Genomic DNA, 9,856 nt, shown 5'->3' with positions numbered 1-9,856 from the left:
TCGGCAACCGCGCATGCGCGGCGGCGCGGTTTACGGCGCTCCTGCTGTTGCCTAGCAGCCAAAACGCTTTACGGCTGCTCGGCAACCGCGCATGCGTGGTTCGGCTTTTACGGTGCTGGCCCCTGTTGCCTGGCAACCGAGGCGCGACACGACGCCTCGGCTATCGCGCATGCGCGGCGGCGCGGTTTACGGCCCGCTCCTGTTGCCTAGCAACCCAAACGCGTTACGGCAGCTCGGCACGGGCGCATGCGCGCTGCGGCTTTTACGGCGCTCGCCGCTCTTGCCTGGCAACCAAAACGCGACAGGACGCCTCGGCAACCGCGCATGCGCGGTGGCGCGGTTTACGGCGCTCCTGCTGTTGCCTAGCAGCCAAAACGCTTTACGGCTGCTCGGCAACCGCGCATGCGTGGTTCGGCTTTTACGGTGCTGGCCCCTGTTGCCTGGCAACCGAGGCGCGACACGACGCCTCGGCTATCGCGCATGCGCGGCGGCGCGGTTTACGGCCCGCTCCTGTTGCCTAGCAACCCAAACGCGTTACGGCTGCTCGGCAACCGCGCATGCGTGATTCGGCTTTTACGGTGCTGGCCCCTGTTGCCTGGCAACCAAAACGCGACAGGACGCCTCGGCAACCGCGCATGCGCGGCGGCGCGGTTTACGTTGCTCCTGCTGTTGCGTAGCAACCAAAACGCTTTACGGCTGCTCGGCAACCGCGCATGCGTGGTTCGGCTTTTACGGCGCTCGCCGCTGTTGCCTGGCAACCAAAACGCGACAGGACGCCTCGGCAACCGCGCATGCGCGGCGGCGCGGTTTACGGCGCTCCTGCTGTTGCCTGGCAACCAAAACGCGGCCCTGGCGGTCGGGAGCCGCGCATGCGCGGTGGCGCCTTTTGCCGCCCTCCTGCTGTTGCCTAGCAACCGAAACGCGGTACGGCAGCGCGGAGCCGTGCACGCGCGGTGGCGGCGCGTTTCGCCAGCGCTCTCTTCCGCCACCTGTTGAACAGACTTCGGTACTGCAGCTGGGGTGCCGCCCATGCGCGCTGGCGCGTTGTGCCAAGCGCTCGCCGCTGCCACCCCGCGACCAATGTTCGGTACTGCAGCTCGGAGGCTGCGAGTGCGCGGGGCTGCCCCGGTCCTGCACGTGCCGTCCGACGGTAACGGCAATGCGGCACCGGCGGGAGGGGCCGCCGCGCTCGTTGCTTCCTCCCGGTAAGGAAACGCCGCCGGCAAGGAAAGCTCGCACGGGCTGTCTCTGCCCGGCCTCCCTCTCCTCGCGGCGCGGGAGCACGAAGGGACAGGCGGGGCGCTTACCGGCTGCGGGCAGGAGCTGCTGCGGCTGAAGCTGGAGAGGCCAGAGAAAGGTTAGAGAAGAAGAAATGGAAGGCTGGCCGGCCGGCAGCTGCCTCCCGCTGCAGGCAAGAGAGAGCCTGCCTCTCCGCGTGCAGAAGGATCCCTCTTCGTAGTCCGCAGCAGGTCAGACCGCCGAGGTGCACCGCAGGGTCCGGATGCGGCACCGACGGTGCGGTACGGCCACGTAGTGTGCGAGCGAGCGAGGCTCCGTGCCTAGGAGGCCTCGTCTTGCAAGACCTATGAGACGCGTGTTCTCCTAGGGGGAGGACGGCCGCGCCGCCGGAGTTACAGAAGAGGAGGGGAGCGGGAGAGGAGCAGAAAGAAGCGTCTGAACTGGCAAATTCTCCTGGCAGTGCCAAGAGCTGTGGTCAGCCCCGGGCCCTCGGGGCCCTGTCTCCCCTCTTCCGCGTTCTGGTCCCTCCCTGCCCCTCCCCTGGTCCCCTCTCTTTCCCGCACTGCTGCCTTTTTTTTTTTTTTTTTTTTTTTTTTTTCCCCTTTCCTCCCTTGTGCCCCTGATACTGAAAAGCCAGTCGAAGAAACTCCCCAAGACTCGTTTTGGAGTTTTAGAAAGCAGGCATTCTTCATTGCAGCGCTGGATGCACGGGGGATAGTTCCACCTAGCGTGCATGCCACAGCTTTAGCACAAACAGGTTATACAGAATAACTAATTGCATGTTAATCAGATTAGAATACATATACATAAAAACGATGGCAACCAATTATCATAGTACTGCCTACGTCCGATCACGTGCAATGAAGGATCCATTTGAGACGAAGGGCTGCTTTTGCAACCACCGACCCATTTGAAGTTCTTGCTGGCTGTCCTCGAAGTCTTTATTCTTGTCCTTGTTCTTTGATCTTGAAGCTTAACGCAGGTTCAATCACACGTGGTCAGTTTCAGCATTGTTCTCATCCAGCGTACAGGAACATCTAGTCATAAGAGCAAAGAACTGCAAAACTTAGGAGTACCTACCTCTGCTAGTTAATTGCTTGGCTATACTTTTGTCTATTGTTTCAATCGTAGTGTTAGTATAAGATTTCTAATAATTATTTACCAAATCTCACTTTTGCAGTCACCTAGCAGCAAACCAGTTTCCACAGCTGGTACAAAATATTAAAACCATCCCCATATTTAGACGGGCCATACAGAATGTATGGAAATAGGCTATCAGAGGTGCCCGAGGGGCAGAGGGAGCGCCGGGGGGCGCCCCAAGCCCCGGAGCAGACTCGCTGGCAGGACTCGATAGGCACGCGACTGACTGAATAAACGCTGGCTGCCCGTCCCCTTTGCCCTCCGGGCTGCGTTTGCGCTCCCTTTGCACGAGTGGAGGGGCCGTGAGGGAGCCCAGGGGAGGAGGAGGTGAGGCGCTGGGGGGGTCGGGCCGTGTCCCCCCCTGTTCCTGCTGGGCTCCAGCTGTTGCAAATATTCCGGTAAAGAAATCAAAATTTAATCACATAGAAGAGTTAGGTTTGATTAAGAAGTAAAATTGTGAAGCATAACGTATAGGATCGTTAAGTTCGAAACGTAGCCATAGAAACTTTAGGAGCTGCGTTACGCATGACTCTAGGAACCTTAATATTGTTAAAGTTTGAAAGAGCTAACCCTAGAAACCTCACCAGGAAGTTACTGGTTCTTCTACCTTCTGTTTCAGGAAACTAAGGAAACCGTCGTGGACGCCAGTTTGCTGCTTGGAAACCCCCTTACCCTTCCCATCTCGATTTGAGGATCGAAGATGCCAGTCAGCAGAGCTAAGTGTAACTGACCAATGCTTGTTTGTTTTTAAATAAGAATATTGATAAGGTTATATAATCAAAGGACCGATCATTATAAAGGTTAAATTTAAGAACGAGCATAGTATGCATTTCTACGGAAGGAGCTTAGGTAACAATGACCTGACAGGAAAAGTCTGTAAAAACTGATGGATTTTGATACTAAGCGGGACACGCCTTTGGAGGAGCGATCCCCCGTGTCCCCAGCGCTGCGATAAACAAAGTGCCCGCTTCTTAACTTCAGGTTGGCGTTAAGGAGTTTTATTCCGGATTTCGGGAACGGTTTTGGCGACCCAGATGGGACCTTGCGAGTGAGACTGGACGAGATCGAGTGTCGATCGAACTCCGGCCGGCACCGAGGTATTCTCGGGGAGAACCGTCACCCTCGACTCGCAAAGCTCCTCGCAGCGTTCCCTGGAAAAAAAGGTAAGGCGCCGCTGCTTTGGAATTTGTTTGGAAAGCCTGCCCGTGAGGCGCGGCGAAAGCTTCGCAGGGTTGGGGCTTGGAGGGTACCCGTCTGCAGTGGAAGCCTAGGCGTCTGCCCGTAAGTCATAAGCGAAAGCTATTCCTGGGTTGGACTTTGTGTATTATTTGGGACAATTGTCATTTGCATTTGTTTGGTATTTGGTATTTGAATGTATAGAAGTATAAAGGCATTAGCAAAATTGTTTAAGAATAAGAATGCAGGAAATGGAACTGCTGATGAAAAGTTACCAAAACCATCACCGTTGGGACGTTTATTGGCACATTGGGGTGAATTGCAGGAAAAATGGTAAACAAACAGAACTTTGAGTTACAATACTATATTGCAATTGCTGTTGTTTTGTAGGAGAGAGAGTAACTGGAATAAGGTGCCATATGTAGGTTTGTTCTTTTTAAGTGAACGTATCTGACGGGGACCGGAGGGGAGTCTCCCAGCAGAACCTCTGGTTACAGCTAAACCGGGAGAACAGAACACTGAATTTGAATTGACACTAGAGTCACCTTTTCAGTTTTAAATACCTTAGAGGGAGAGTTAAGTTTTGAAGAAATTGGCGGTGTCGGTGCAACAAGTGAACGAGAAACTAGACCCTTCTTTAAATCTTTAACAATGAAATTAGGAAAGCAATGGGTCACTCAGCAGTTTTTGTATGTGCCAGATTCTCCTAAAACCCTGTTAAGGAGAGATCTATTTGAGAACTTAGAGGCAGAAGTTAAATTAAAAAATGGAGAGATTAAAACTTCGATTCCAGAAACTAAACGTATCGAAGCAGTGGCTTTGTTGTTAACAGGATGGTTACCGAAAGCAGAAGATTATACCAGGCAAAGTCTAATGCTGTAATTCCAGTTGTCTGGACTGGGAAGTTCCCGGTAAATCCAAAAAGCAGAACCTGTGAGAGTTGATTTAAAGCCAGGATCGAATCCGGTAAGAATTAAACAATACCCCCTAAAACCGGAAAGTCGGAAAGGGTTAGCAATGGTAATACAAACGTTTTTAAGATACAAATTGTTAATAGAATGTGAATCCAGATATAACACCCCGATCTTGCCTGTTAAAAGGCTAATGAAAAAGATGGTAGATTAGTTCAAGACCTCCTCAGAGCAATAAATCAAATAGTACAAGATATTCATCCGGTAGTAGCAAATCCTTATACTTTGTTAGCAACCCTAACGGAGAAACAAGAATGGTTCACAGTGTTAGACCGAAAAGATGCCTTTTTCCGTATTCCCTTGGATCCCGGTAGTCAAGAGGTTTTTGCTTTGGAATGGGAAAATCCTGAGACTGGGAGAAAAACACAATATACGTGGACAGTCTTGCCTCAAGGCTTTAAGAATAGTCTTACCATTTTTGGAAATCAATTGGCACGAGAATTAGAGATTTGGAAGAAAGAAAATAATCAAGAAACCTTGCTGAAATATATGGATGATCTGTTAATTGTAGCTGAGACGGAAGAACAATGCACAAAGCTAACTATTAACTTTTTGAACTTTTGGGGAATCGGTGGATATCGAGTGTCAACAGAAAAAACCCCAAATAACCCAGAAAGAAGAAACTTACGTAAATGAGTTTTAAAATCCTAAAAGGACAGAGACAATTGGGAACTGAGAGAAAAGAGGCAATTTGTCGTCTCCCCGAACCTAAGACGAAAAAAATTAATGACGAGCGTTTCCGGGAATGGTCGAGTGGTGTCACCTGTAGATTATAAATTGTGGCTTGCTGGCCCGACCTTTATAGGAGCAGCTCAAAACCTCAAACGATGGATTGGACCGATGCCGAGCAAGCTACTTTCCAAGAATTGAAACAGGCTGTAATAGGGGTGCCAGCCCTAGGCCTGCCAGATCTCACAAAGACGCTTGAACTTTTTGCTCGTGAAAGAAGAGGTATAGCTCTGGGTATCCTGGCCCAATATGTAGGGCCAAGTGGGCGAGCTGTGACCTACTTCTCGAAGCGACTAGGTAATGTGAGTCCGGGATGCTCTGGTCGTCCGAGAGCCGTCGCTGCAACTGTGCTACTGATCCAGGAAGCTCGTAAGTTCACCTGAGGACAAAGGATTAGAGGACAAAGGATTACTGTACGTTTCCCATATGATAACTGTTGTGCTAAAACAGAGAGGGGGGCATTGGGTATCCCCTAGCAGGATGCTGAAATACCAAGTGGTGTTGCTGGAACAAGATGATGTTTACCTAAACACTACTACCACCGTTAACCCTGTTGCGTTTTCAACAACCGATCAAGTTAAAGGAGAACTGGAACGTGACTGCTTGCAGGCAATCGAAAGAGTTTACTCCAGCTGACTGGACCTCTGAGATGCGCCGCTAGAAGAAACAGATTGGGAACTATATGCCGACGGAAGCGGTTCCATCTGTGAAGAAAAACATTTATCAAGATAGACAATAACTACTGAGGAGGTAATTGCGTTGCCAACTTTGCCTTCGACGATATCTGCCCAAAAGGCTGAATTGATAGCTCTTATTCGAGCTCTGGAACTAAGTCAAGGAAAGCGAGTCAACACTTGGACAGACTCAAAGTATGCTTTTGGAGTAGTACGCGCGCATGGAGCGATACGGAGAGAAAGAGGACTGTTATCCGCGCAAGGAACCACCATTCAGCACGCAGAACAAATACGGAAATTGTTAGAAACCATTCAAATACCAACAGCAGTCACGATAATGCACTGTAAAGCACATCAGTTAGGTAAGACCGGTCCGAACGCAGGTAACCGACTGGCTGATAAAGCCGCTAAAGAGGCTGCGGAAGAAGGCATCCTAGCACTAGTTCCAGAGAAAAGTATAAAATTGCCTAAAGAAACTCCAAATTATAACGAAAAAGATGAAGAATTAATTATTAGATTGCAGGCTAACAAAATGAAACAGGATAGGCTGTAACACCGACAGGTCAAATAATAGTCCCACCCACAATAATAAGAGAAATTGCCCGAGCTGAACATCACAAAGTATATCGGGGAACAGAAAGTGAAATACGACAAAGATTGTTTAAACAATTGGAAGCGGATGTGAAATTTATATATAAAAATGTCCCCGAATCAGTAATAAGATCATCTTTGGGATTATGAAATAAGGAAATTTTTTAGGAGAATATTAGCAAATTGACTTTATAGAATTGCCTTGAAAAGAAGGATCTACCCTAGTTTTAGTTGATATCTTTACTGGGTGGCCCGAGGCTTTCCCTTGTCGCGCCAACAAAGCAAGGGAAGTAGTCAAAGTCTTGCTCAAAGAGATAATACCAAAATGTGGGGTGCCTGTAAGAATGTCATCTGACAATGGCCCTCATTTTATAGCAAAGATTAGGAGACAAGTTGAGCAAAGTATTATCTATAGATTGAGACTATCACACCCCATATAGACCACAAGCAAGGGGGGGGGGGGGGGGGGGGGAGGGGGGGTGGGGTGAGAGAGAGAGAGAGGGAATGAACTATACCCTTAAGCAACAGTCGAGTAAAATTTGTCAGGAAACCTCACTCCTCACATGGGTTAAAGCATTACCCATGGCTCTGTTAAGAATCAGAGTATAGCCAGAAGAGAAAGAAAATTTAAGTCATTATGAAATGTTTTATGAAAGACCATATCAAGAGTCCTATGTTCTGAGTATCTTGAGTGCCTTTGGAGATAGGTTTTTAAAAGGTGTTATGATTTCTTTAAGCAATTCTTTTCAAGAACTTTGTCAGTATGTCTCCACAGCTGGACCCTTAGAATTGGACGTAGCAGCGCATCCCTTCCGACCAGGAGATTGAATGTATGTAAAATCACTGAGAAGTGGAAAGGACCGTATCGAGTCATTTTAACAACCCTTAGAGCGGTAAAGGTCTGGGAGAAGAACCTTGGCTTCATTATTCAAGAATAAAGAAAGCACCAACAAGAAATTGGAAGTCTAAAGAAACTGGCCCTTTAAAACTGAAAATCTATAAGTAAGTTTCACGTTATCTATTTGGGAAAACAGCTGTGTAAAGTTTATAATATTGGGGTTGCTATTAGGAATATTGTCGAGGGCAATAATCTTTTTGTGTGTTTAGAGGGTGTATGTATTTTTTTTTGAGGGGTTCCAAACATGAGATAAACAAAATGAAACAATTATTGTTTGAGCTGTGTTAATCTTGATATTAACCGTTTTTGTAATTTGGATTAAAAACCCCAAAATCTAGTTTTGTAACTGATTCAAAGTTTTGTAAAGACACAAAACTGAACCTCAGTAACAGCCTGCCTTCCGATTCTAAAGTCAGATGAAAATCTAGTTCCGTGGAGAATACTGACATTGAATTTAACCAAAACTTGAGAAAAGATGCAGAACAATGAGAATCATTTTAGCAAATTAAATGGGATGGATTTAAAAGGCAATTATTTTTTTTTAATTTGAAAGAAGGAATTATAGCGTTGTGAATTATAACATTACCAAACCATCCACCTCATGGACAAAAGAATTAATTTACTCGCCCTTCGGGAGAAACTTGTACAGGCAGCCCTTGGGGCTGTCAGTTGCCAAAACCGTAGAGACAAGTGCAGGAAGGAACTTGGGATCATATTTAAAATATAAAACGATGTTTAGAATTTCCTGGAGTTCCAGGATCCTTGTTAGAGCCACCCAGAGTCAGGACCATCTATGGAAATTTAGACTGGTTTAGACAACCAGAGAAAAATCACACATCCTAAACAGAGCTGAATGAAGGTTTATACTTGCAGCTCCTCTGACCCCAAACTCCAACGACTTTCTCTAGTAGCTAAAGCTCTCAGATGGGGATGTGTTTGTAGAAAGTATAATAATATTTTACATGATCTTTGGTCCCCTCTTAATAACGGAAAACATTTAGCTTGGAGTTGACTGTGTTAAAGGACAGGTGAAAAGTTCAGGGTTAACTGTTTGGGTGACTAGTGATGATATATGATCCACTCACCTTTTCATGAAGGAGAAAGGCAAATCGTGGACTTCAGCCTTAATAACTCTCTCCTCTCTCTGGAAGAAATCTCCCTTGTGGCCTCGCTGGTGGACCCGGGTAAATGGAAAAGATGATACCTGGCAATCGCCAAGTCTTAGGCCTAAAATAAGATGGGTATTAAAATCTGTATTTTGACCCCAGTTAACACCCCTTCCAAATGAGATGACTCTTGCCACCTTTCATTCAATCAAGGAAGTGCCTGCTGCTTAACTTCCCATGGGTGTTGAGGAGTTTTGTTCCGGGTTTCGGTCCCCCAGCTGCGGGCCGGGGCTGGAGGAGCCGCAGGTGCTGGCAGTGAGGCTGATGGGGCCGGCCCCTCCCTGGCAAGGGGGGGCTGCCGGGGGAGGGGCCGGGGCGGGGCCGGTGGGAGCCGAGGCAGGAGCGGAGCGGAGCGGTGGCCGGGCTGTGGCTGCCCCTCGGGAGAAGGTGAGCGGGGCCGGGCGCCCCTCGGACGGCGAACGTCGGAGGCGGGGGTGGCCCGGGGGAGGTGCGGGCCGCCGGTGCAGAGGCCGGGGGGGAGCCCTGGGGGCTCACAGGGCGGCTGGGACCACGTGCGCGCGGGGGGGGGGGCTCACAGGGGGGCTGGGAGCAAGTGCGTGCGGGGGGGGGGGGGGGCGCAGGGCGGCTAGGACCACGTGCGCGCGGGGGGGGGGGCTCACAGGGGGGCTGGGAGCAAGTGCGTGCGGGGGGGGGGGCGCAGGGCGGCTAGGACCACGTGCGCGCGGGGGGGGGGCTCACAGGGGGGCTGGGACCACGTGCGCGCGGGGGGGGGGGGGCTCACAGGGGGGCTGGGACCACGTGCGCGCGGGGGGGGGGGGGCTCACAGGGCGGCTGGGACCACGTGCGCGCGCAGGGGGGGAGGGTGCTCACCGGGCCCAGTGGCGGGGCTGCGCAGCCGGCCGGCGGGTTCCGGGGAAAGCGCCGAGGAGGACGGCGGGGTCCGTGTGGGACGCACGGAGCGGCGGCGGCCGCTGCCCGGAGCCGGAGCCGGGCGGGGGGGTGCCGCGCCGCGCCGTGCCGGAGCCGGTCGGCGAAAGCGCGCCGGAGCTGCCCGGAGCGGCGCTGGGGGCTCGGCGGGAACTGCGGCTGCGCCGGCGTGGGGGTGGGCGGAAACGGAAGCGGCTTCCCCTCGGGGTCAGGCAGCAGGGCAGGCTGCCTCCCGGGGCATGCCGGGAGCTGTAGTTTTCGCGGACTCGGCGGCCGGGCGGCAGCGTGGCTCTCGGGCGCGGCGTAGTCCTTGCTGCCGCCGCGGCCCCCGGAGTCCGACCAGGTCAGACGCAGGAGCGTTGCCGGTTTCGTGTGGTTTTCCGC

The 9,856-nt window shown here is 51.1% G+C and overlaps 1 long non-coding RNA gene across 1 annotated transcript; it reads right to left on the bottom strand.

Moving 5' to 3' along the window:
• Nucleotides 1-2,143: 2,143 nt before the first annotated feature.
• On the bottom strand, nt 2,144-9,827 carry LOC142028317 (uncharacterized). The gene is made up of 3 exons (XR_012649529.1): nt 9,416-9,827; nt 8,504-8,645; nt 2,144-2,276 (listed from the first exon to the last, which is right to left on the bottom strand). It is a non-coding gene; the product is annotated as an uncharacterized LOC142028317 (long non-coding RNA).
• Nucleotides 9,828-9,856: the final 29 nt, after the last annotated feature.

Source organism: Buteo buteo, unplaced genomic scaffold (genome assembly GCF_964188355.1).
Source record: "Buteo buteo unplaced genomic scaffold, bButBut1.hap1.1 HAP1_SCAFFOLD_266, whole genome shotgun sequence".
Classification (NCBI taxonomy): domain Eukaryota; kingdom Metazoa; phylum Chordata; class Aves; order Accipitriformes; family Accipitridae; genus Buteo; species Buteo buteo.
This window is presented reverse-complemented; position numbering and strand designations above follow the sequence as displayed.